Raw genomic sequence first — 27,482 nt, 5'->3', positions numbered from 1 at the left:
TCTTGTATTGGGTGAATCCCATTTTTTGTCTGATTTTTTTCTCTGATATTCCTCGTCCCTTTCTCTCTTCCAATCTAAAAAAGAAAACGTCGGTCTCTTTTCCAGACTGGAAGTTTGGGGGACACCCTGTTTTTTATCACCATTAATTAATTTTGGTTCTTTTGTGGGACTCACACTGATTTTATTTGTTTGTTTATTCTTACTTGTGGGAGATGTTGTGGGGCTTATCTTTTTCTGATGTGTATCATCTACAGTATATGTAAACCTCTTAGTTGATGAAAAGGAGAATTTATATTATATTTAGGTTTGCTGTTAGAGTTTTCTTTTTCTTTATTTGTCTCCTTTTCTCTTCTAAGATTGGTACGGTCTATTTCATCCTTTTGCTTTCTACTGTCTCTAGAATTAGATGGAGTCCTATCCCGGGATCCATCATATTTGGACTTTTCGGGTGCCCATTTTTTGTCATAACGTTTTTTGCCTTTATGAAAAGTTTGGGTTTTTTCAAAATTTGAAGTTTTCTTCCAATTTCTGTATTTACCTTGGGCATAGTCTAGCTTGTCCCTGTGGTGTTTAATTTTTTTGTTTTCTTTTATTTCTTTTTCTACCTGTTTTGTTTTTTTTCTCAATTTTATCTTCATATAAAATTTTCTCTGAGCTAGTGATGGTTTCTAGATATTCCTGAATTTCGACAATTTCATTGTCTAGTTTTTGCAATAATTTCCTTCTATTCATGATTAGAAATCTCATTAGTTCAAATGAAAATTTTTCCCTTTAAAAGGGACAAAAAGCACTAAGGTATACATCGCTTAATGTTTGATGTTTAAGCAATAAATGATCTGATGTTTGGATGAAAAGAACACATATTATGTGATATATAAGTATATATTTCTATTTGCAGCAAATTACAGCTATAATATGTCCATATTCATCCACCTGTATATTCATCCGTGTATGTACGCACTGGCTTAGCTATATGTACACAAAAAAATGCTATGTAAACAAATGTCAGTGCAAAGATTTTGTGCATTACGGTTTATGACTGTTCATTACTGTTTATTCCTGTTTAACAATGTTTAGAAACACAGGACACTTATCAGGACTCTTATTAGGGCGTTCCCACCAAATTATCATAATTAAATCATCAAGGGTTTAAAAGGAAGCACAACCCCATGTAACAGACATCCCTGACGAAGAAACCCAGCATTAAGGAGTTTCGAAATGCGTAGGAAGGTTTTTGGCCATCCAGGGACCCCGTAGCTGTGCACACCAGACGGTGACGTCAGCGGGAGGAGACGGTTAGAAACTACTCGGTTGGCAGCAGACCACGAGGACCGCAGGAAATCTCCCCGCACTAAAGGACGCCCTGCACCCCACGGCAAGCGGCTATCCCTGGCAAAAGACCCCGAACCACTGTACATGTCCTACTCATGGACGGTGAGTAGGATTTCAGTTTTACTATACGGCGGAGCAACGTAGCTTCCTTTAAGCACAAGCGCTTGGAAGCTCACTTATTATTCAGCAGTGAGAACTGTCCTCTTCTTCAGCAGGAGAAAAGTCTACTGTTTATTAATCACACATATGTTTTATGTCAATTGCGGTTACAATTGTTTTAACCAATAAATGCTCTTTGTATCTTGTCCCATACGACAATTGTTGTCTCAAAGATAATACACTATTGCGGTGTTTTTGTTTATTTCTTGTTCCCTTCTCTGAGGTATTCCCTGTAAGAAGAAATCACTGCACAAGACTCTATTCCATTCTTCATCCTTAGCGCCATAGGAGGCTACTCCACACGAATCTTCTTATCTGGTTGGAAGATACCAGATCTACCTCTCAGGCAGCTCAAGGACAATCTTCATCATAAACTGTACCACAGGTTTTGTTCTACTGTATATATCACTGTTTATAACACTGTATTAATTTGTTTACACTAGCGCTTTAATTGCACTTATCATTTTACCACTTTGAGTTTATCTTAAGTGTTAGCTGCTGTGTTACATAGAATCAGATTTAATTATGAGCACTTTATTTCACAATCGGAATAGTAGAGGGTTAGATATAGACTCTATATTTTCCACAGAACAAAACAATGATAATATCATGATACAGGAAGATGAAAAGGTAGAAGATCTAGAGGCTACTTATGACAGACTAGAAAAATTATTAATTCACGAATCCCGTCAATTATGGGACGCAGTAGCTCTAGAAAAATATTTGGAACAAAAAATGATCCCTAGGGGTCTGCGAATTTTCAAATCTCCAACAACAGATTTTGAAAGTGATCAATTCATTTTAGAATGGAATAGACTATTGGACAATTGTTCATTTGAACTAATGAGATTTCTAATCATGAATAGAAGGAAATTATTGCAAAAACTAGACAATGAAATTGTCGAAATTCAGGAATATCTAGAAACCAACACTAGCTCAGAGAAAATTTTATATGAAGATAAAATTGAGAAAAAAACAAAACAGGTAGAAAAAGAAATAAAAGAAAACAAAAAAATTAAACACCACAGGGACAAGCTAGACCAGGGTTTCCCAAACTTTTTTTTCCGTGACCTGGTTATTTTTATACTTCTACTTCGTGACCCACTAAAATTTTATATGCTATACTGGCCTATAGGTAAAATAAAACAGATAAGAATGTCCATACAGAGAGACTGGGGGGGGGGGGCAGAGAGAGACCAGGGAGAGGGCAGAGAGAGACCAGGGAGGGGGCAGAGAGAGACCAGGGAGGGGGACAGAGAGAGACCAGGGAGGGGGACAGAGAGAGACCAGGGAGGGGGACAGAGAGAGACCAGGGAGGGGGCAGAGAGAGACCAGGGAGGGGGCAGAGAGAGACCAGAGAGGGGGCAGAGAGAGACCAGGGAGGGGGCAGAGAGAGACCAGGGAGGGGGCAGAGAGACACCAGGGAGGGGGCAGAGAGACACCAGGGAGGGGGCAGAGAGAGACCAGGGAGGGGGCAGAGAGAGACCAGGGGGGGGCAGAGAGAGACCAGGGAGAGGGCAGGGAGGGGGCAGAGAGAGACCAGCGAGGGGGCAGAGAGAGACCAGGAAGGGGGACAGAGAGAGACCAGGGAGGGGGACAGAGAGAGACCAGGGAGGGGGACAGAGAGAGACCAGGGGTGGGGGCAGAGAGAGACCAGGGAGGGGGCAGAGAGAGACCAGGGAGGGGGCAGAGAGAGACCAGGGAGGGGACAGAGAGAGACCAGGGAGGGGGCAGAGAGAGACCAGGGAGGGGGCAGAGAGAGACCAGGGAGGGGGCAGAGAGGGACCAGGGAGGGGGCAGAGAGGGACCAGCGAGGGGGCAGAGAGAGACCAGGGGGGGCAGAGAGAGACCAGGGGGGGGCAGAGAGAGACCAGGGCGGGGGCAGAGAGAGACCAGGGGGGGGCAGAGAGAGACCAGGGGGGGGGGGCAGAGAGAGACCAGGGGGGGGGCAGAGAGAGACCAGGGGGGGCAGAGAGAGACCAGGGAGGGCAGAGAGAGTCCAGGGAGGGGGCAGAGGGAGACCAGGGAGGGGGCAGAGGGAGACCAGGGAGGGGGACAGAGAGAGACCAGGGAGGGGGACAGAGAGAGACCAGGGGGGGGCAGAGAGAGACCAGGGGGGCAGAGAGAGACCAGGGGGGGGGGGCAGAGAGAGACCAGGGAGGGCAGAGAGAGACCAGGGATGGGGCAGAGAGAGACCAGGGGGGGGCAGAGAGAGACCAGGGGGGGGAAAGAGAGAGACCAGGGGGGCAGAGAGACCAGGGGGGCAGAGAGAGACCAGGGGGGGCAGAGAGAGACCAGGGGGGGCAGAGAGAGACATGGGGGGGCAGAGAGAGACCAGGGGGGGCAGAGAGAGACCAGGGGGGCAGAGAGAGACCAGGGAGGGGGCAGAGGGATACCAGGGAGGGCAGAGAGAGACCAGGGATGGGGACAGAGAGAGACCAGGGAGGGGGGACAGAGAGAGACCAGGGAGGGGGACAGAGAGAGACCAGGGAGGGGGACAGAGAGAGACCAGGGAGGGGGACAGAGAGAGACCAGGGAGGGGGACAGAGAGAGACCAGGGAGGGGGACAGAGAGAGACCAGGGAGGGGGAGAGAGAGAGACCAGGGAGGGGGAGAGAGAGAGACCAGGGAGGGGGACAGAGAGAGACCAGGGAAGGGGACAGAGAGAGACCAGGGAGGGGGAGAGAGAGACCAGGGAGGGGGCAGAGAGAGACCAGGGAGGGGGCAGAGAGAGATCAGGGAGGGGGCAGAGAGAGACCAGGGAGGGGACAGAGAGAGACCAGGGAGGGGGCAGAGAGAGACCAGGGGGTGCAGAGAGAGACCAGGGGTTGGCAGAGAGAGACCAGGGGTTGGCAGAGAGAGACCAGGGGGGGGGGCAGAGAGAGACCAGGGGGGGCAGAGAGAGAACAAGGAGGGCAAAGAGAGAGAGAGAGAGACCAGGGGCACCCAGTTCCAGTAGTCCCCGTGCAATAAAATGTCTAAAAGTGCTTGCAGTGCAATTGTTCTGAAAGTTATTTTTTTCTGCCTGCTGGGGGGGGGGGGGGGGGGGGCTGCTGCTGCACTTACCCTGTAGTCGGCAACACAATGGAGCAGGAGCAGGCAGGTTCTCTTCTTCTTCAAGGCTTGCTGGAGTGAAGCTAGGGTTCCACAGCTTGTGCATGCTCTGGGCTTCCATACCCACCCACCTGACCTCCCTCCCCCCTGACCTGGTGCCGTGAAGATACAGGAAGTGTTAGAGGCAGAGCTACTGCTGATTGCTTCTCTGCATGGGGTCCTGCACAAGTGCACAGCTAAGCAGCAGCAGATTTTTAGTTTTGTTTTTTACGGAGCCTAGCAGAAGTGCGACCGCTCTGCCCTGTGTCCTAGCCATGCCCCCCGACAAGAGTTTTTTTTAGGCGACCCGGCATTTTGCTTTCGTGGCCCGGTGCCGGGTCGCGACCCACCATTTGGGAAACGCTGAGCTAGACTATGCCCGAGGTAAATACAGAAATTGGAATTAAACTTCAAATTTAGAAAAAAACCAAACTTTTCATAAAGGCAAAAAACGTTATGACAAAAAATGGGCACCCGAAAAGTCCAAATATGATGGATCCCGGGATAGGACTCCATCTAATTCTAGAGACAGTAGAAAGCAAAAGGATGAAATAGACCGTACCAATCTTAGAAGAGAAAAGGAGACAAATAAAGAAAAAGAAAACTCTAACAGCAAACCTAAATATAATATAAATTCTCCTTTTCATCAACTAAGAGGTTTACATATAGATTATACACATCAGAAAAAGATAAGCCCCACAACATCTCCCACAAGTAAGAATAAACAAACAAATAAAATCAGTGTGAGTCCCACAAAAGAACCAAAATTAATTAATGGTGATAAAAAACAGGGTGTCCCCCAAACTTCCAGTCTGGAAAAGAGACCGACGTTTTCTTTTTTAGATTGGAAGAGAGAAAGGGACGAGGAATATTAGAGAAAAAAATCAGACAAAAAATGGGATTCACCCAATACAAGAAAAAGAAAAATAGGAAGAGAGGTAGAAGAGGTGGGAAAGAAAAAACCAGCCAGAACAATAAGCGAATGAGAAAACTTAATAAGATCAAACAGCAACTCAATATATTTAATATAAGTCATTATAAATTAACTAAACCTGAAAAACAAGTGTTGAGTAAAGGGTTAACATTTGCACCCACTAGCGATCCCAATAATTTTGAGATCTATATACAGTAGATGTGCAAAAATTTGTTAGAAAGCTAGCACTTAAAAGGTTTTTTGCAAAAAATAAAACATCTATTGACGAAAATATAAAGGGTACAAATAGTAACTACACTAAGTTTAAACCAACATCAACCTTTTACCCCAAATTTGCAAGGGGCAATTTAGTGGAATCATTCGCAGAAATGGTCACAGCAGACTTGGAGAGACACATCTCGAAGGAGAAAAGAAAGAAAGACAATCTTAGTTTTGATGAGAAACAGGCAATAACACAATTAGAGAACAACAAACAAATAGTGATTAAATCGGCGGACAAGGGAGGGGGCATTGTAGTCATGGATGCGGCTTACTACATTGAGTCGTCGAGACGCATTCTTGATGATCAAGATACCTACCTCCCTTTAAACTGTAATACCACATCGAAATATCAGGAGACACTAAAACTTCTATTGGAGGGAGCAGTAAGTGATGGTGTCATAAATGATAGGGAACATGAATTTTTGTATAATTTACATCCAAGAATCCCTATCTTTTATATGATACCGAAGATTCATAAAGACCTTATGAGACCACCTGGTCGCCCTATAATATCGGGCATATGATCTATTACTTCAGCATTATCTGAGTACATTGATCACCATCTACAAAAATATGTAGTCAAATTGCGCTCACATTTACGAGACACCACGCACATCTTGCAAATCCTGAGGGACCTACAATGGCAACAGGACTATATCATAGTCACTGCAGATGTAACATCGCTATATACCGTAATTTCACACACTAAAGGATGCGAAGCAACTAGAACAATATTAGAGAATGACAAATCCATGCCAACCACACTAGTCAAATTCTTGATGGAATCAATCAATTACATCCTAAGACATAATTATTTCTTATTTAAAGAACAATTCTATCTACAGACATGTGGCACCGCCATGGGTACAAAATTCGCTCCCAGTTACGCGAACCTATATATGGGTAAGTGGGAGGATGACACCATCTGGTCCAATAGAGAACTGGGGGCGAATCTTGTCCTATGGCGGCGCTACATAGACGACGTCTTATTCATTTGGAGGGGTACAGTTGGAGAATTAGAAACATTCAAAATATATCTTAACAGCAATGATAGAAACTTGACCTTCACGTTTAAGGAAAGTAAAAGCTGCATTGAGTTTTTGGACTTACAGTTATACACAGAAAACAACATCTTAAAAACCAAAACCTATTACAAACCGGTCCAGGCAAACAACTACTTACTGGCCAGCAGTCATCACAATCCAAATTGGATTAAAAACATTCCCAAAGGACAACTAGTCAGGATTAAACGCAACTGCACAGACCCCCAAATCTTTGATGTCCAGGCACAGGAATTAAAACAAAAATTCATTGACCGAGAATATAACAAACATCAATTGGATAATGCCATAGAGACTGTAAAGGCCATGACAAGGTCAGACCTATTGGAATATAATATGTAATAGTGGGTGGGGGAGTGGGGGAAGTGGATGGACTGGGCGCTTCCTAAACAATATAATAATTAGTGTGATAAGTGACACACCTTAAGTACACACAATAAACCTATCACCATATAGTGTTAAATAAAATAAATTAAAACCAGTGTACAACAGCAGCTCAACTTCCTCTGGTGGGATCGTTCCTCATCCCAGGATGTGGAGTATTCTTTTCTTGGGGTTGTGGAGGAGCGCTGCATCTCGTGATATGTGAAAAAATATAAATATATATAGTGCAGATGGTAATTCACTGCTTTAAATGATTTAAAACATAAGAAATGAACTCACAAAAAACGTATAAAATCACTGCATGTCAGAGATCCTTCTCTCTCTGACTGGAGCCCTTTTTGTTACTGGAGTCTGTATCCTCTCAGTGAAGTGGATGATATGAAAATAAAGAAAACCACAAATAGTGCAAATAGTATGAACTATACAAATGTATTATGCACAGGTAATTAGGAAACTCACATTTTCCATAATAAAGTGGGTGGTGGAGAGAACCGCCGATAGAAGCAGGCTGCTGTTCGGTGCTTCACTTTCCCCTCACAGTGTAGTTCAATGCCAGTCTATAGAGTGTCCCACATTCTGTAAATGAGGGGGAGATAAACTAAACATCATATCTAGAAGAGAGTCCTATTGGATTTTCGAATTAAAAACCCTCAGTCCAAAAGGTTTGAATGTTGAATTTGATTTGACATCATTCCTCAAATAATGTAGATTTCGCATGATCTGGCTGGGTGGGTGCCCTGTCCCTTGTCCGCCGACAAACTCAGCTATCATGAAATTGCCTGTCCAACATCACAAAATAATCACAAAATATGCACTATATGAGTTTATGCACTAAATATTCATATAATCACTAAACTATAATATTATTCACCACATTGCATTATACAAATAATCTCATTAATGTCACTATCACTTAATGAATAAAATAAAAAAATATATATTATTTAGGTAGTTAGCACTATTATCACGTTAATTTTCAATTTGTATAAGTCACATTATTGCAGTCTTCAATACATTATTCAATAATTTGTCTTTAAGATATGTGTCTCTCCAAAGTAAATTTTCTAAAAAAAGACCATTTCGAGTACTTTTGCTCAAGATCAAATCCATACTCTCATCCAAAGAATGGTATGGAATATATTACTAACATTTATTTATTCTGGTGTAAATCATTGGGGTATAAGTTCACTAACAACATATTACATTTTCTATATGAATTCAAGTATACAAATACAAGTAGAATTAAAAGTTGTCAATTTTTCCATAAGGTTTATTATATATGTCACCCTGTAAAATGTTTGTTGCATATTAATTGTTGCCAAATAGTAATTGTAGAACAATGTTTGCAAAATGATTAATGACTATTATATACCATGTGTCTAGACCCACGCATGGTATGATTCCATCCAAACTGACAAATGATTTCATTATTACATATAACTGCACTTGTGCTAAAATAAATTTTCCCTTTAAAAGGGACAAAAAGCACTAAGGTATACATCACTTAATGTTTGATGTTTAAGCAATAAATGATCTGATGTTTGGATGAAAATAACACATATTATGTGATATATAAGTATATATTTCTATTTGCAGCAAATTACAGCTATAATATGTCCATATTCATCCACCTGTATATTCATCCGTGTATGTACGCACTGGCTTAGCTATATGTACACAAAAAAATGCTATGTAAACAAATGTCAGTACAAAGATTTTGTGCATTACGGTTTATGACTGTTCATTACTGTTTATTCCTGTTTAACAATGTTTAGAAACACAGGACACTTATCAGGACTCTTATTAGGGCGTTCCCACCAAATTATCATAATTAAATCATCAAGGGTTTAAAAGGAAGCACAACCCCATGTAACAGACATCCCTGACGAAGAAACCCAGCATTAAGGAGTTTCGAAACGCGTATGAAGGTTTTTGGCCATCCAGGGACCCCGTAGCTGTGCACACCAGACGGTGACGTCAGCGGGAGGAGACGGTTAGAAACTACTCGGTTGGCAGCAGACCACGGGGACCGCAGGAAATCTCCCCGCACTAAAGGACGCCCTGCACCCCACGGCAAGCGGCTATCCCTGGCAAAAGACCCCGAACCACTGTACATGTCCTACTCATGGACGGTGAGTAGGATTTCAGTTTTACTATACGGCGGAGCAACGTAGCTTCCTTTAAGCACAAGCGCTTGGAAGCTCACTTCTTATTCAGCAGTGAGAACTTTCCTCTTGTTCAGCAGGAGAAAAGTCTACTGTTTATTAATCACACATATGTTTTATGTCAATTGCGGTTACAATTGTTTTAACCAATAAATGCTCTTTGTATCTTGTCCCATACGACAATTGTTGTCTCAAAGATAATACACTATTGCGGTGTTTTTGTTTATTTCTTGTTCCCTTCTCTGAGGTATTCCCTGTAAGAAGAAATCACTGCACAAGACTCTATTCCATTCTTCATCCTTAGCGCCATAGGAGGCTACTCCACACGAATCTTCTTATCTGGTTGGAAGATACCAGATCTACCTCTCAGGCAGCTCAAGGACAATCTTCATCATAAACTGTACCACAGGTTTTGTTCTACTGTATATATCACTGTTTATAACACTGTATTAATTTGTTTACACTAGCGCTTTAATTGCACTTATCATTTTACCACTCCTGGAGGAAGATGGACAAGGGGAGGGAGAGGGTGCTCACCAGGATATTGGTGAAAGACTGGGGTTGGGGGTTGCGGAGGACATTGTGCCAACAGTTCCAATTGCTCCTTATGTTCCTGCGGAGACCCCTAACTCTGGACTAACAGCCCTTCTTGCCTCATGGGGGGCAAACGCTACAGCCGATGAGCGGATTTGCATGCTGGCAGCTGTTCACAGACAAGTGACCCCTCATGCTCACCTGGTGAATGGAGAGCAGCCTGTGCCCCAGGTTAACCATCAGTTTCAATAAGTTCGTCTGTGGCAAAGACAAGATAGACGGATTTTTATCTGACTTTAAAACGCAGTGCTTAAGGTACAGAGTACCACAACGTGACTGGGTGCTGTGGTTATATCCCTTGCTGTCGGGCAAGGCAAAAGAGACCCTGAAGTCCACCCCGCGAGAGGATCGGGATGACCACGACCACCTCAAGGCATTACTGCTGCTGCGGTATGCCCTCACCCAAGAAGCGTACAGAGGCAAGTTCAGGACAGAGGAACGCCATCCTCAGGAGTCCTTTGTGAACTATGGTGCCTGCATGGCACGCCAGGGTACTCAGTGGGTGGAGGGTTGTGGTGCCACAAAGTACCACACGCTGCTGGACTTACATCTTCCATGAGCAGTTATTGCAGCAGTGCCCCTCAGACGTGAGGGCATGGGTCTTTAACAAAAAAATGAAGACTCATGAGGAGGCTGCCAGGATGGCTGACGAGTACTTATGCAGCCATGCCCTGATGGAGGAGAAAGGTGCTCCCAGACAACCGCTATGCCAGCCAAGCAAACGCCTCAGTGGGTGCAAAAATCTGCAGCAGCAGAGCACAGTAATCCTACAACCTGCAGAATTTAGGCATGAGAAAAGGTGCTACCTGTGTAACAAAGTCGGTCACATCAGACCCGACTGTCCGGACCGTGCCAGGTCCAGTGAACCCCATCTGGGGGAACGCTCTCCAGCTGCGAGACCGGTCGCCAGTAGGCGACTGGCACACACAGAAGAGTCAAGCCGAGCCGTGAATTCAACCCACAGAAGGACGTCCACGGAGAGATCTGCATTTGACCCTCAGGACCCAGCAGTGGAGACGGAGGGGCATTAGGTTGCATCAGTCGGGATGCAGCCCAGTGATGCCCAACAGAAACATCTGCAGAGGGTGACCATCGAAAACCGTCAAGCGGACGGCTTGTTGGATTCCGGTGCCTTCGTTACCCTGGTCCGGCCTGATATGGTCCGGCCAGAGGATTTGCTCCCAGTCACTGGGATGCGTGTGACCATGCCAGATGGAGGACCGTGGTCACTCCAGGTTGCCCGGGTCTTTTTGGATTGGGGTGCCGGTCGTAGCATGAGGGAGGTGGGGGTATTGCCTGGGTTAGATGCCGCAGTTTTGCTCGGCAATGACCTGGGACATGTTACCTGTGTATTCACTGCAGAGCTGGCTCCTGTTGCAGCGATTCCTAGGAGCCAGTCATCAGGGATGGCAGCAGGATCAACCCGTCCCCCTGCATTTGGGACCAACAGTTCCAGCGGTCTCTGAGGGGACCAGACAGGTAAGCCAGACTACTGAGTCGCGACCAGTGACTGACTTACTGTTCCCTTTACCTGTTCCTGTTTCCCCTGAATTAGAGACTAACGGTGGGTGGTTAGTGTTAGGAACAGAATTTAGGAATGCGGTGAAAGCTGACCCCAGCCTAGAAGGTATGAGACTGCGGTCGTCCGAGTTTCAGGCAGCGGGGGGTCAGACCACTTGCTGTCGCACCGCTGGCTCTGGGGTAGGGAGTCTGGATCTACCGGGTTTGAAGGAGTCTGGACAGGTAGAAGACGGTTAGTGGTATCCAGGGAGTGTAGGCAGCAAGGATTACGGGAAGCCCACTTCATTCCACTAGCGGGTCACTCAGACGAGAGGTTAGCTGTTGCAGCATTACTCCTGGCCGGAGGCATCAGGGGCAGTGGCAGAGTTGTGCCGCCCCGGTGATGCCTGCCAGCAAGAGGGTAAAGCGGGTGCTTGTGCGGATACTCCTGGACCTGTTACCAGGAATAAGAGGCTGTTTCAGGGAGTAGCGCAGGCAGTGCCAAGCATCTTGGCTGGGATAGGTTATACTAGGGGGGTTCCAGGTGAGCTAGGGTCCCGGGTGAGTAGGCAGCCAGGAGCAGTAGCCAGGGCTAGGTCAGAACAGCATAGGGTTCTGTTCTCGGACCAGCCGGGCTGGACACATGGCACAGATCATCGTGGGCTCACAAGTGATCTGCGCCCTCTGCATAGGAATGCATACAGGGTATCAGCAGAGGTGAAGGGCAGTGTAGAGAGGGACGCTAGGGAGACGTCAGCCTTCATCACCCCGAGTGGCCTCAGTGAATTTTTAGTGATGCCATTCGGGATGAGGAATGCCCTGGCTACCGTTCGATGCCTGGTCAGTAGGTTGCTGGAGGGAGTGCAGAGTTATGTAGGTGCATATCTGCGGGAGATAGCTATAGTTATTCTTGGGATTTACCGCTAGCACAGGTTAGCTCGAGTAAGGGAAGCAGGGCTATTGGTGAAAGCCCCTAAGTGTCAGGGTTCTGCTCGCCACAAACCAGGGTCGGACCGCGAGGCTGAGGTGGGGTTGTAAAAGCACCGACCTGAGACCGCGCAGGCTGATCCGGATTGCGCAGTTCGTAGTCATATGTCGCAGGATCAGGATTGGAGAAGACAGCGTCGTCGTTGTACAAGCCAGGGTCAGAACAGGAGACGTCAGGATAAACATTGTCCATGCAGGAGTTCGGCAATAAGGAGATAGGAGAGACCCGCTTCAGCTTAGGAGCGCGGGGTTGGCCTTTGCGCGAGCGACGACCATGGCCCATGGTGCTGGTCACAGGAGATGGTAGGCAGACCAGAATAGCACACCGTCTTGCTGCACGGGTGCACCAGTGCTACAACGCAAAAGTCCTGAGCGGGCTAGGGAATCCACTGTTTCAGCGCAGGAACCAGGACACGGCCTCTCTATATTAGGGAAAGAGTAGGCCCCAGGAACCAGGAAGCTGTAGATACAGGGAAACCTCCGCTTCAGTGCAGGAATCCAGGAGACTGCAGAACGCAGGGACGAACCTCTACTTTAGTGCAGGAATCCAGGAGGCTGAAGGACGCAGGGACGAAACCTCTGCTTCAGCACAGGGGAACAGAAGCTGAAGGACGCAGGGAATACCTCCGTATCAGCATAAGGGAACAAGCGGCTTGAAGGGAGCTGAAGGATGCAGGACGTAACCTGGAATCAGCATTGGAGAACAAGCGGCTAGAAGGAAGCTGAAGGACGCAGGGCGGAACCTGGTATCAGCAAAGGAGAACAAGCGAGAGCTTGTGGCAAAACAGTTGACATCCAGTTAGGACTATGCTCGGCAAGGAGCATTATGGGCAAGCAATACTTAAAGGCCAGCGGGCCAATCCCCGGCGGGGGTGTGAAGGTCCTGCCCCTAATGAGTGAATGCAAGTATAGTTTGCAATGAAAGGCTGCACAGCTGCAGTAGATACCAGAGGGAGTGTGTATTGCTTTGAGTGAATCCAGGCTGCAGCAAACCTCAGGAAAGCTGTTCCAGAACTGCACCGGTCTGCAAGGTAAGGTAACCAGTAAACCGTGGAGCGGATTCCTTACAGTACCCCCCCCTTCACGCGAGACCTCCGGGCGAACATGAGCACTCATAGAGTTGGAGGCCCGGGAATTGTTGCTGAACCGTCTAGGATTGGGGCTAGAGTCGTACTCCAGAAACTCATGATTAGTCCTTAGTGTACCCCCACCCCCCGGTGAGAACTGTGGCCAGACAGGACCATCCATGGGCCTTGGGGACATTGAGTTGTTCCTAAAATTCTTTAGGTAGAAAGGGCATCCGTAAACGAGCAGTTCTTTGGTGAGTACAGTTCTAGGATATAAGATTGATGGAGGAAACATCCTTGGTACATGGCTTGCCTCGCAAAATGTCTTGGAAATCCAGGGCTGTGAAGAACCAGAGAGTTCCAGAGCAAAAACGGTAGAAGAACCCCCACTGAAAGCCCAGTCCTTAATAAAGAAACCTGAATCTAGGATCAGCGGCCCTGATAGTTGATCGAATACACCAGGAGAAACTTTGTAACAGAAAAAGTCTTGGCTGACCACTGCATGTTGGAATTTGCGAGGAATTTTTCCTCTAGAAGGCTCCCAAGTAATGGTTAGTAAGGGTATAGGCTGGTTAGAAGCATCTCCCGGTATTGGTATGGAAGGTGACAAGGCAAGCAGTAAACCAGGCATAGGGACCGAAATCTTGGGATACGTACAGAGTATTTCCAACTGAGAGGAAATAACAGGGGCAACCGAAAATTCCGAGGGACAAAACCATGGTTTAGCAGGAGCAGAGAAGCAAACAACAGTAGAGCTCTCCAATACTGGGAAATCTTCATTGGGAGATAATATTGTCAGTGAATCAGGAATAGTCCTTGGGATCTTCAAATCAGTAGCTTGAGAAAAAGGCAGAGCCAGGGTAGTGGTGGGAGGGAAGCTAACATCAGAAGCTGAAGTCTGTACCTCAGTGACCGGGCCCTGAGAATCAACAAGCAGCAAGTATGAACTATGAAAACTCTTAATGACAGGCACCTTAGGAGTACAAGGAGTCTTTTCCGAAACTGCAATGGCCCTAACCACAGGGGTACCTAACCTGACAAAAACATGAATTGGTGTGTTTTCTAGTGCAAAATCTCTGATCACAGGACTCCTAACCGATAGTGAGGGTGTCTGGGTTTGATTAGAGAAAAAATCAGATGTATTGATAAGTGACTTAGAAACAATTACTGAGGTTCTAGATTTGCTGGACATGTGAGAAAAAATACCCTTTAAGACAGGAGTTTTAATTTCTTCCCAGAGTAACCCCATGTTTGCTGGGGCATATTTAGACACAGTACTGAGGGACTGGGTTTCAGCAAAGGCAGGACAGCTAAACAGCTCAGAGTTAAACCCCAGGACTTGTAATATATGCATGGTGACCTCAGACAGTACTAAGGGAGTGACCACAGATATGCTGATCCCTGGAGAATTAGCCTGGAGAGAGAAATCAGGGGGACCCCCAGACAGGATACTCCTTGTAGGAAGAGCTTCAGAATCAGAAGGAGAATCATTACCTCTCAGAGTCTCAAAACTAGAAAGACACAATTCAGCGAAAAGGGAAAGAGTGTGCAAGCTTTTTACTAATCTATATGGAAAAGCGTCACTTTTGGGAGAAAACCGTGCGTCAGCAAACATTCCTGGGAACACAATATGAACCCCAGGAGAGACATACAGACTACTGTATGCCTTTAACCCTAAGCTTAAAGAGGAGGAGAACTCAGACAGTACATGGGGGTTAATCATAACTGCACTGGTCTCTGAAGTAGGTATTTGGTAAGGAATGTCTGGGAAACCAGAACTTACTGCAGACTCCATAATGTGGGAACTATGCGCTGAAGCAGGGATCACCGCTATGTGGGCGACAGGCTGGTTCAGTGAAATACCCGGGAGAAGGAACTCTGCGACTAAGCTTAGGGAAAAACCTGACTCCTGAATACATTTAACAGGAACCAGAACTTTAGCCGAAGTCTCCGGAGACGAAACTGCGGAAACTTGAGCTGAAGCAGGGGATTTATAGCAAAGAATATCTAGAGACTCCGTATGGTTATGGGAATCCCTCAATGCAACCTCTGCTGTCTGACTTGTGGACTCATTCTCTGAGGCTACAACGAAGGCATTAACTTGGAGGCAGCAAGAATTTACAGGGGTTAATGCAGACAATGCCTGAGAGTAATACATAGGTAACCTTTTCTCTGTATTAGAAGAGCGCAGGAATCTCTCGTCTGAAGCTAGGGGCGTGACCGTGGCTGACAGAGAACAGGGATTTATCAAAGGAAACTCAGAGAGCTGCCCCACAGAGGTTAATACAGAAATAACCCTGGGAACAGAACTTAGGGATTCTTTCTCTGACGGGAAAAGCGCACAGAACTGTCTAGCAGAATTTAAAGCTGGAAAACCCTCAAGACCTAGAGAGAGGGATTCAAAGCTAGAAATAGGAGAACTAAGGGACTTATTCTCTGATATAAGAACCTTAGTGTTAGTTAGTGACACATATGTGTTCTCCAAGGGGACCTCACAGGACTGATCGGCAGGGGTTAATGTAGACATATCATTAGTGTCAGGGAACCCGGGCATACAATCAGAGCTTGGGACTGTGGCAGTTGCTACGTTGGGAGATATTGGTAATAGTTCTGTTTGGTCATCTCCCGGAGAGAGAGATACGTCCCCCGGTTTAGCAACAGGACTGGTAGCCGAGGGATACCGCCAAACGACGGCGTGAGCGGCTAAGAGACGATCCTGTTTTAACAAGCAATCATCCAATGCACGGGAAAGTAAATGCAGCGTCTCGTGAGCGAGAGCCACCATGACGGAAGGTTCCGGGAATACTATAGGAATGTCCAAAGATAAAGTCAGGGCATTGAGTGTACTACAGGCGTTGACCAGTTCCACAGGACTCAGCTCCTCCCCAGTTAAAGGGGAATCAGGGGAGCAAGCAATGTTAGCAATGGCCAAAACACTGGCCAGATACTGTTTTAAGTCTCTGAGGCAGTAAGCCTTATAAACCAGATTATTACGGCATTTCTTTTGCAAGGGAGTCAAGCCCTCCAACATAAACGGATCTTCCATCAGAGGTATTATATCGCACAAATAATTATTCTCAAACTGGGACTGGTCTACAGGCTGGGACAGGTTTTTAGGAAAAAACTTACCAACCCACACCTCAGCGGGGTCCGAGTTTGTAGGGCCGAGCATACTGTCAGGGTTCTGCTCGCCACAAACCAGGGTCGGACCGCGAGGCTGAGGTGGGGTTGTAAAAGCACCGACCTGAGACCGCGCAGGCTGATCCGGATTGCGCAGTTCGTAGTCATATGTCGCAGGATCAGGATTGGAGAAGACAGCGTCGTCGTTGTACAAGCCAGGGTCAGAACAGGAGACGTCAGGATAAACATTGTCCATGCAGGAGTTCGGCAATAAGGAGATAGGAGAGACCCGCTTCAGCTTAGGAGCGCGGGGTTGGCCTTTGCGCGAGCGACGACCATGGCCCATGGTGCTGGTCACAGGAGATGGTAGGCAGACCAGAATAGCACACCGTCTTGCTGCACGGGTGCACCAGTGCTACAACGCAAAAGTCCTGAGCGGGCTAGGGAATCCACTGTTTCAGCGCAGGAACCAGGACACGGCCTCTCTATATTAGGGAAAGAGTAGGCCCCAGGAACCAGGAAGCTGTAGATACAGGGAAACCTCCGCTTCAGTGCAGGAATCCAGGAGACTGCAGAACGCAGGGACGAACCTCTACTTTAGTGCAGGAATCCAGGAGGCTGAAGGACGCAGGGACGAAACCTCTGCTTCAGCACAGGGGAACAGAAGCTGAAGGACGCAGGGAATACCTCCGTATCAGCATAAGGGAACAAGCGGCTTGAAGGGAGCTGAAGGATGCAGGACGTAACCTGGAATCAGCATTGGAGAACAAGCGGCTAGAAGGAAGCTGAAGGACGCAGGGCGGAACCTGGTATCAGCAAAGGAGAACAAGCGAGAGCTTGTGGCAAAACAGTTGACATCCAGTTAGGACTATGCTCGGCAAGGAGCATTATGGGCAAGCAATACTTAAAGGCCAGCGGGCCAATCCCCGGCGGGGGTGTGAAGGTCCTGCCCCTAATGAGTGAATGCAAGTATAGTTTGCAATGAAAGGCTGCACAGCTGCAGTAGATACCAGAGGGAGTGTGTATTGCTTTGAGTGAATCCAGGCTGCAGCAAACCTCAGGAAAGCTGTTCCAGAACTGCACCGGTCTGCAAGGTAAGGTAACCAGTAAACCGTGGAGCGGATTCCTTACACTAAGTGCTTAGTTGGGATGGCTGAGATGTTTGACCTAGGGCACAGGGCGAGTGGAGGGCATCTGACTTTTCTAGGTACCACTGGTTGCTGTAGAGGGTTTATCTCACAGCACAGAGCTGTGACTAGATCCCTGACTGACTTGACTGGGAAGTGACTCTCGGTACTGTTGGTCTGGTCTGCAGCCTGTGAAAGGGCAATTCAGGCTCTGATAACTGCACTACCCAGTGTGCTGCTACTAACTGCACCAAACTCTGCTACAAAGTTTTGTGTGCAGACCGATGTCCCGGACGTTGATATCAGTGCTGTGCTCAGCCGAATACGGGGAGCACCGGGCACGACAGTGCAGATGAACCATACCGCAAAGACTGCCCTGTTGAACTGTTAACCTCAATAGCTGGGCCGCCTGTCAATACGCCGGATTGGGCGGTTGTGCCAGCGCCTACGCTTTGAGGTGGGGAGGTGTGACGGTGAAGGGGTACACAGGCCACCAAATAAAGGTATTACGCCTGGCTGGGTGCCCCTGAGCTATATTGGGGAATTGTGCGTGTCAGCTCTTCAACCCAATTATGGTATATAACTGTTTGTATAATAAAGATGTATGTGGTTTTACTGTTCCAGGAGTGCCAAGCAACGGGGATATGCAGGGCGTGAGTTTCAGGGGTGATTTTACGGTAAAATGTTGTCAGGGTGTGTTTGGGTAAAAGGGGGCCCGGGTTGCGGGTTCCCCCAAAACATGTACTCAGGAATCCCCCCCGATTCCTGAGGACATGAGGAAGAAAGACCACCGGATTTGTATGGACAGAATGAAAATATTCATTTCGGCGGAGAAAGAGGGGTCGCAAGCTGCGCCCCAAGCCAAAGACTGTCTCGTGGCTCTATTTGCGCATCAACCCCACTCTGGGAATTGATGTCTAGAGACTATTTCTGCGAATTTCGTTCCGTGGACATTTTATTTCGTTTTGCCCTGTTCCAGTAAGTGTTTATTCGTGTTGTAAATCAAGCTGTGTGTGTTTCTTCTGTAAATAAATTACAATGTATTTTATCTCATGCTTTGTTCAATAAAAGGATCAAGATATTAAGGTGTTAAAAAGCGTGGTCTAAATTCTGCGTTCTTTCTTGGCTCATATGTGATGTCTACTTACAAGATGTAAGTCAAAATCAAGCGGTTTTGACACTCAATGGTCTCTGCTGTGCAGGTATTCCCACCAGGTGATAGGGTCTCCAGCTCTCAGCTCCGCAGCAAAGTGTATGTAAAAGAAATACAAACCATAGTGCAGACCAGTATAATGTAAAAAAACTAGACTTTATGGGGTTTAAAAATGAACACTTACAATAAAAACAAGTATTTCAGGCATGTACCACAATCATTGTGATCAAAGAGAGAAGATGATTTTTTGGTTTACACTTCAGGCTCACCCGCCTCCTCCGGTGTGACTTGGTGTGGACCACCACTCTCAGGGACTTTGTACCTCCAGCGGTGGGCGCATTGATCCAGGTCTCTCTTCCCTCGTGGGTTGACACTCCTGAGGAAGCCACACACCCTTTTTTGGCGAAACGCGTAGAGTGGTAGCCGCCCAGAGAGGAGAGAGAAGAGAGGAGAAATTTACTGACAGATACTCACAGAACCGCGACCGGAAGTGACGTATCGGGACGGAGCGGAAGTGACGCATCGGTGTGCGAGTGAAGCTGAAACATCCATCAGAGAGGCTGTATCCCAGTGAAGAACTCCACAGTGCCTGCGGGCAGCTGTTATGGGAAGGTGATCGACCCACAGAAGAGGGAACCCACGAGGGAAGAGAGACCTGGATCAATGCGCCCACCGCTGGAGGTACAAAGTCCCTGAGAGTGGTGGTCCACACCAAGTCACACCGGAGGAGGCGGGTGAGCCTGAAGTGTAAACCAAAAAATCATATTCTCTCTTTGATCACAATGATTGTGGTACATGCCTGAAATACTTGTTTTTATTGTAAGTGTTCATTTTTAAACCCCATAAAGTCTAGTTTTTTTACATTATACTGGTCTGCACTATGGTTTGTATTTCTTTTACATACACTTTGCTGCGGAGCTGAGAGCTGGAGACCCTATCACCTGGTGGGAATACCTGCACAGCAGAGACCATTGAGTGTCAAAACCGCTTGATTTTGACTTACATCTTGTAAGTAGACATCACATATGAGCCAAGAAAGAACGCAGAATTTATATCACTTGAATTTTATTGTCTGCACTTAGATTGTTTTTCTTGTTTTATGTTCTTTTCCCTCCATGCTCCCCCTGGATTACAACTGGAGAGTGACGATTTGTGGGACTAGCGAAACCAGTCCCCACCAGCTGGGTTTGAGCAGGGGGTTTGAACCTTTCAATAATATTATCACGTTATTTGAACACAATATCACTGTTTAACAATTAATTGATTTGGTCAAAATATTCACTGTATATTATTAGTGTACACTAATAGAGTTAGCGCCGTTTTCTTTCACCTTCACGTAGCAAAAAGCGTGGTCTCCCATGACAAGGGGGACAAAGGATAATGGCTACCAGTCGCGGCCAGGCCCCGGCTCTGCATCAGATGCAGTCCTTCCTGTCCCAGCCTCTGACGTCAGTGCGCTGTGCCCCTCTGACGTCAGCACGCCAAAGCTTCCAGTGCGCGCTGACTGGAAGCTCGGTGTGGGACACAGTGAGGAGGCCTGCATCTGATGGCCGGTCGCGGCCGGCTCCTGACTCTCTGCCCGTCCCTGCAGCCACCGCCAGTCCCGACCATCCCCAAGGTATGTTTACTTTTATTTATATTTATTTATTTATAAAATATTTTACCAGGAAGTAATACATTGAGAGTTACCTCTCGTTTTCAAGTATGTCCTGGGCAGAGTTAAGACAAATAATACATGGTTACAAATACAGTTACATAAATGAACAGGGTATACATTATATACAAGACATTGCATGCACAGTTAAAGAAAATATATGTTATGGGCGAATGAAACAGTTACAGACCAGATTAAAATGTGAGACAGCCTTAGATTTGAAAGAACTTAAAGTGGTGGTGGATGTGAGAGTCTCTGGTAGGTTGTTCCAGTTTTGGGGTGCACGGTAAGAGAAGGAGGAATGGCCGGATACTTTGTTGAGCCTTGGGACCATGAACAATCTTTTGGAGTCTGATCTCAGGTGATAAGTGCTGCATGTGGTAGGGGTGAGGAGCTTGTTCAGATAGCTGGGTAGCTTGCCCATAAAGAATTTAAAGGTAAGACAGGAAAGTTGAACTTTGCGCCTACTCTAGTGATGACCAATCTAGTTCTTTGAGCATTTCGCAGTGATGTGTGTTGTAGTTGCATTGGAGAACAAAACGACAAATTGAATTGTAGAGGGTGTCAAGTTTGCTAAGGTGGGTTTGAGGTGCCGTGCCATATACTATGTCTCCATAGTCAATAATTGGCATTAGCATCTGCTGTGCGATACGCTTTCTGACCAGGAGACTTAGGGAGGATTTGTTCCTGTAAAGTACCCCTAGTTTGGCATAGGTCTTGGTTGTCAGGGTATCAATGTGCATTCCGAATGTTAAATGGGAGTCAAACCATAAGCCTAGGTATTTAAAACTAGTGACAGGGGTTAGGGTGGTGTTAGTGTTGGTTCTAATATGGAGCTCAGTCGTTGGAAGCTTTAAGAATTTAGTCTTGGTCCCAAATACCATTGTTACAGTCTTGTCAGTGTTTAAAAACAGTTTGTTTTGGGAAATCCAGTTTTCGAGTCTCAAAAAGTCAGACTGAAGTATGTGTTGAAGGTCAGAGAGGCTATGGCTGTGTGCATATAGGATTGTGTCATCTGCATACATGTGTATTGAGGCTTCCTTACAAGCTGTGGGAAGATCATTAATGAACACTGAGAAGAGTAGGAGCCCCAGAACAGAGCCTTGCGGGACACCACAGATGATATCCAGGGGGTTGGAGTTGGAGCCTGAGATGGACACATGTTGGGATCTTCCTGAAAGGTAGGACTGAAACCAGTTTAAAGCATGCTTCCAGAGCTCTGGAGTTTGTTAAGCAGGATAGCATGATCAACTGTATCAAAAGCCTTTGCAAAATCTAGGAATACTGCACCAGTGAGTTGTCCCCATTCCATTCCACACTGGATTTCATTGCAAACTTTTAGCAGGGTAGTTATGGTGGAGTGTTTGGGACGAAAGCCAGATTGGAATTGGCTAGGGAAATTTGTCTTGGTGTAGTAGTCGCTTAATTGGGAGTGGACACATTTTTCCATGACTTTGGATAGAATTGGGAGAAGTGAGATTGTCTGTAGTTTGAGACAGTGTTTTTGTCCCCACTTTTGAAGATTGGGACAACTCTGGCAGTTTTCCAGGTCTTAGGGATATGGCCTGCAGACAGGATAGAGTTGACTATGGAAGCAATTGGTTTGGCAATGGCTGGGGCACCATGTCGTAGGAACCTAGATTGTAGTAAGTCAGGTCTGCATTGGCTTCTTAGTTTTAGTTTGAGGAGCGCTTGTGTAATCTCCTCTTCAGATACTGAGCCAAATTGAACATTTTGGGCAGTGTTGGGAGGGGGTGGGGCTATGTGGTCACTCCCAGGATGAGATTCATGTTTGTGGTTTGGGCTGCGTTTCGCTAATAAGTTAGTGCACACCCCACAAAGTAATCATTGAATGCATTTGCAATGTCAGTGGGGTTTGTCAGAGTAATATCCCCCTTAGTGATATTACTTGGTTGTTGATGGTTAGGAGGCTGGAATATATTGTTGATAACCTTCCAGAAGTTAGCTGGGTTTGATGTATTTTGGTGGAGATTGTCAGAGTAATATTGTGCTTTTGCATGCCTTGTTTGCCTTGTGCACATGTTCCGCAGGCATCTGTAGTGATTGAGTTCCTTGGTAGTGCCAGTTACTTTGTAGCTTTTCCACAAGGTATCCCTGAGCTGGTAGAGTGCAATAAGGTCAGTTGTAAACCATGGAAGTTGGGCCCCACGTACCCTTATTTTGCGTAGTGGAGCATGGGTATCGCAGAGTTTTAAGAACTCGGATTGGAAATAGTCGAGCGCAGAATCAGGGTCGGGAATTAAATCGATTCTGTGCCATGGGCAGTTGGTAAGGTCGTCCAGAAACTGTTGTGGGTTAAAGTTTTTAAATGTTCTAGTGAGGAGAACTTTAGGGCTTGAATGGGGCGTTTTAATTTTCCTTACACAGTATACTATTGCATTGTCACTGAAAATATGTATCGGGGGGGAGTCTTTTTATTTTGGTGGGAGTGGGTGTTGGTTTAGCTCATCTTGCCTATGTATATAATGGGCAGTATATTGGCCATTATATACATAGGAAAGACAGGGCTAACGCCAGCCTGAAGTAGGTGATAAAATATTTGCGGTATTTCTGCCGTTCATCCCGTTAAGATAAATATTGGGACTTGATGTATGGCAGTTTTTACTTTACAATGTGATATTATGCCCGTTTTGTATCGGATCAGATGCTTTTAATAGGTTTGAAAAAAGTGCTTTCTTTTTGGCACTGCAACGCTGATTCATTGCACGCTAATAATAAGGCGCTTTTTTATGGGCGGTTATACAGCATTTTTGGTTACCGCAGCTTGATGTATCTGGCCCTTTGACTCAAGTCAAGTTTAGTGATGTTAAGTTCTAGTTGACCCATAATGGTGTATGCAGATCTATCACTATTTGCAATTTAACATCAGTAATAAGACAATAGAGATGTAAAAACCACACAACACACATATTCCTGATTACCTTGTGCTGGCACGTTACTTTTCCACTGCGTACCCCACTTGATACCAAGCTCTTTCCCATATTCATCTCCAGACCAGACAACGACCTCTGTGTGGGGGGGGGGGGAGGAGGTCTGTGCAGGTTCTGTAGTAGATTTTCCTGTGGTACTGGAACGCCACAAGGTTCTGTTCTTCCTCGTTTCTCGCACAATTTACAAACCTAAAATTGGGACAGTTAGTGAGGTCTCAAAATAATGTCTATTTTATAAAGGGAGAGCTGAAAAAAGATACAAGTTGATAATAATGTGACTTGTCTTTTCTTTCTTCTCTACAGCTTTTGAGGTGATCAGAAGTTAACGAAGAGCAATGTATATACTAGAGGTGCGCTAACTTTTCTGTTTTGGCCCCCCCCTGCTCGCAGACCCCTTCCCTTACCGGCTCGGAGCTTTGCGGCGTCATATGATGTCATCACGTCACGTGACGCTGTGTTGTCATTGCGACGCATCGCAGAAGAGGCAGTTCATGGCCACGTCATGCCCCCCTCCCCCGCGCATCCCATCGCTCCACATATACCACAGATCCCGGATTTGACCCGTGCAGTCAGACGCGCGTGCAGCAGTGACCACTGGGGTCGTAGCCTAAAGCTACATACGTGCAGCAATGGTGCTCAACAAGGCTGTGAGGAGAAGACAGGAGTGAGGGGAGAGGTGCAAAGAGCTGCTGTAATCACATGCTCATTAACGTGAGTGGATGGTAAAGTGCAATTGAGGCTATTGCACTTTAGTGAATCTAGTGTTTGGTAAACAGAGGAGGCAAAGTGGATAAGGAAAAATAACCCCCTTCAGATCACTACCTGGGAGGCAAATAAAGGGTGTGGGAGGAAGGGGGATACAGAACACAAACAGCAATAGAAACACAGTAAGAGAAACCATGTGAGACGGGTAACTCTTCTCTTGAGGGGGTATTGGGGAAATAATTTGACAAGCTGTATGGGGGATAAATAAAATGAATATTTCTGTAACTTCAGTAGATTCGGGAGGTTTTGCAAGGATTTGGAAAGACAATAAGTGATGGTAATGGTCACAGAGTAATAGTCTAGAGAATATAGATTTGGCATTAGATGCCCAGTATACTACGTAAAGTAGTGTAGGTGACAGCAATCAAAGTTATCCATAATGTCAACAACTGCATCTGGTTAAATAAGGCTTTGAAAAGTGTGGCCCTGCGTTCCTAAGACGGGGAAAGACTTGTGTGGGGTGAGAGGAAAAGGAGTGCTTAGGATAGCTAGCAAGGAGAAAAGGCTGATTGTACAAACTCTTATGGGTTTGTAATCTCAGGATTTATTTAAACTGAAGTAGAGTAGGAAAATGGTATTTAAAGGGGCAGTCCCTCCTAAGAAGAACGTGAACCAACAACAATGGCATATTTAATAGGTTAAATGTAGCGAATTGTCAAGTTAAAAAACCCGTTTACCAAACAAAAAAACATAACACTTCCATAGAAAACAAAGTACCGTATTTCCTCGATTCAAAGACACACCTTTTTTCCCATTTTCACATGTCTGGAATAAAGATGCGTCTTAGAATCAATGTACTAAAAAAAAAAAAAAATTTTTTAAATCAGCTAGGGGCGATGCTGGAGATGCCCGCCGAGGATCTTCCAGTCTGCAGAAAGAGCATGGCTGCAATCACGCCCCCCTCCTCCCCTTCCATGAGGTGCAGAGATCGGAGATGCCTGCCAGGGATCTTCACATTGCCTAGAAGCCCCCCTCCCGAATCCCTGTGTGAACTGCAGGAGGTGCAGAGGTAGCTGTGTCTCTCTCTGTGTCTGTGTGTCTCATTCTCTGTGTGTTGTCTGTGTGTCTCTCTCTCTGTCTCTGTGTGTGTCTTTCTTTGTGTCTGTGTGTGTCTCCCTCTCTCTGTGTGTGTCTCTCTCTGTATGTGTCTGTGTATGTCTCTCTCTGTCTGTCCCTCCCCCTTCCCTCCATTTGCTCCCTTCCCTCCATTCGCACCCTTCCCCGATTCCCTCCTCCCCCCCCTTCCCCTCGCTCCCTCACCTCCCTGCCCCCCTTCCCTCCATTCACTCCCTCATTCGCTCTCCCCCCTTCCCTCCATTCGCTCTCCCCCCTTCCTCCATTCTCTCCCTCCCTCCATTCTCTCCCCTCCTTCCCTCCATTCTCTCCCCCCCTTCCCTCCATTCTCTCCCCCCCTTCCCTCCATTCTCTCCCCCCCTTCCCTCCATTCCCTCCCCCCCTTCCCTCCCCCTTCCCTCCATTCCCTCCCCCTTCCCTCCATTCTCTCCCTCCTCCCTTTCCTCCATTCTGTGTCTGCCTGTCCCTCCCCATTGGTTATTGAAGGGTCATGTAACCCTGCTAGTTAAAAAAAAATAAAAAATTCTGCACATTTAATATAGTGGGATTTTTTCCCCATTTTTTTTTATTAAATCAAGGGCGTGTCTTAGAATCAATGGCGTCGTACAATCAAGGAAATAGGGTAATTATAATGCCCTCATTAATCAAAACACAAATGTTCCTGGAGAAATATAGAACAGGATTTCTTTCACAATACACAAATAAGTAAAATAGTTATTTTAACCCTTTGAGTGATGGAGAGGTCACGTGATCGCCCCCCTGCTGATGACAGACTGGACGGGGAGACCCCCTCCCTTCTATCCCACGTAGTGATAGATCCGTCTTGCACAGGAGCATGACAATTCCGCTAGGAAAACCAGCAGGATTATTATGACGTAGCTATTAAATCATGGGGCCAGACGCAGTGACATAACAGCTACATCCAAAGGGTTAAATGATGATTTCATCCTTTTTATGGCAGTCGTGTACTCCAAGTGAGTTCATGTTTTCCCGCCGCTAGGTTGGATTTAAAGCAGCAGTTCAAGCTGCCCTTAAAAATAAATAAAATAAATAAAAAAATTCGATATGCGCATCAATGCAATCCAAACACTGACAAGTAATTAGCCGATCGATCCGTTCTCCTGTGATCAATCAGCGAAGTTACTGCTCGAGGGTTCACTAAATCACTGTGTAATGCAGTCAGTGGAACACATAAATATAATCATACTAGCTGATGTACCCGGCGCTACCCGGGATTTAATGTTCTGGCTCCCCATCTCTCTCTCCCTTCCACTGTCTCCCCCCTCTCTTTCTCCCCCGTTCACAGCAATACACCTCCCCCTCTTCACAGCTGTCACCCCCCTGTTCACAGCTGTGTCCCCCCCCCCAGTTCATATCTCCGATGGGTGAATGGGTGGGTGACTGAGTGGGTGACTGACAGTGTGTGACTTTGAGTGGGTGACTTTCACTGAGTGGGTGGGTGACTGACTGACTGACTGGGTGGGAGACTTACCTTGACCGGGTGGGTGGTGGTTCCTGGCGCTTTGACTGAGTGGGTGGGTGACTAACTGACTGGGTGAGTGGTGGTTCCAGGCGGCAGACGGTTCCCCTCCTGGCCCTGATATCTCTGTGGCATGCGGGGGGCAAGAGTGGCAAGCTGGGGCAGGAGGGCCGCGCTTCCCCTCCGTTTCTTGTTGGGAGCGAGGGGGGAGGAGCCTGTAGTTGGCGGCTGGGGCAGGAGGGCCGTGCCGCTCTTACCCTCCGTCCGGGAGCCAGTGCAGGGCGGCGAGGGTGAGTGCCGCGCCGCGCTTCCCCTCCATCCGGGAGCGGGTGCAGGGCGGTGAGGGTGAGGGCCGTGCCGCGCTTCCCCCTCTGTCCGTGAGCCGGTGCAGGGCGGTAAGGGTGAGGGTGAGGGCCGCGCTTCCCCTCCATCCGGGAGCCGGGGCGGTGATGGTGAGGGCCGCGCCGCGCTTCCCCTCCGTCCGGGAGCCGGTGCAGGGCGGTGAGGGTGAGGGCCGCGCTTCCCCTCCGTCCGGGAGCCGGGGCGGTGAGGTTGAGGGCCGCGCCTCTCCTCCGTCCGGGAGCCAGGGCGGTGAGGGTGAGAGCCGCGCCACGCTTCCCCT

At 46.9% G+C, this 27,482-nt stretch overlaps 2 protein-coding genes across 4 annotated transcripts in view; one reads left to right on the top strand and one right to left on the bottom strand.

Annotated features, from left to right (window-relative positions):
• The window catches only part of LOC142466801 (uncharacterized), a 39,952-nt gene extending 16,199 nt beyond the window's left edge, over nt 1-23,753 (bottom strand). Inside the window, exons 1-2 of one of the 3 annotated variants that reach the window (XM_075572251.1) lie at nt 23,533-23,753; nt 7,503-7,799 (exon numbers count right to left, since the gene is read on the bottom strand). The gene's annotated coding sequence lies outside the window, so the exon portion shown is untranslated. The remainder of the gene's footprint in view (nt 1-7,502; nt 7,800-23,532) is intronic. The other 2 variants (XM_075572250.1, XM_075572252.1) reach the window with 2 other exon arrangements.
• Nucleotides 1-27,482, top strand: part of LOC142466804 (uncharacterized) — a 345,151-nt gene that overhangs the window by 160,018 nt on the left and 157,651 nt on the right. The window lies entirely within an intron of this gene.

The sequence above is a fragment of the Ascaphus truei genome, chromosome 15, assembly GCF_040206685.1.
Source record: "Ascaphus truei isolate aAscTru1 chromosome 15, aAscTru1.hap1, whole genome shotgun sequence".
Classification (NCBI taxonomy): domain Eukaryota; kingdom Metazoa; phylum Chordata; class Amphibia; order Anura; family Ascaphidae; genus Ascaphus; species Ascaphus truei.
The sequence above is the reverse complement of the archived record's forward strand: the minus strand, read 5'-3'. Positions and strand labels throughout refer to the sequence as shown.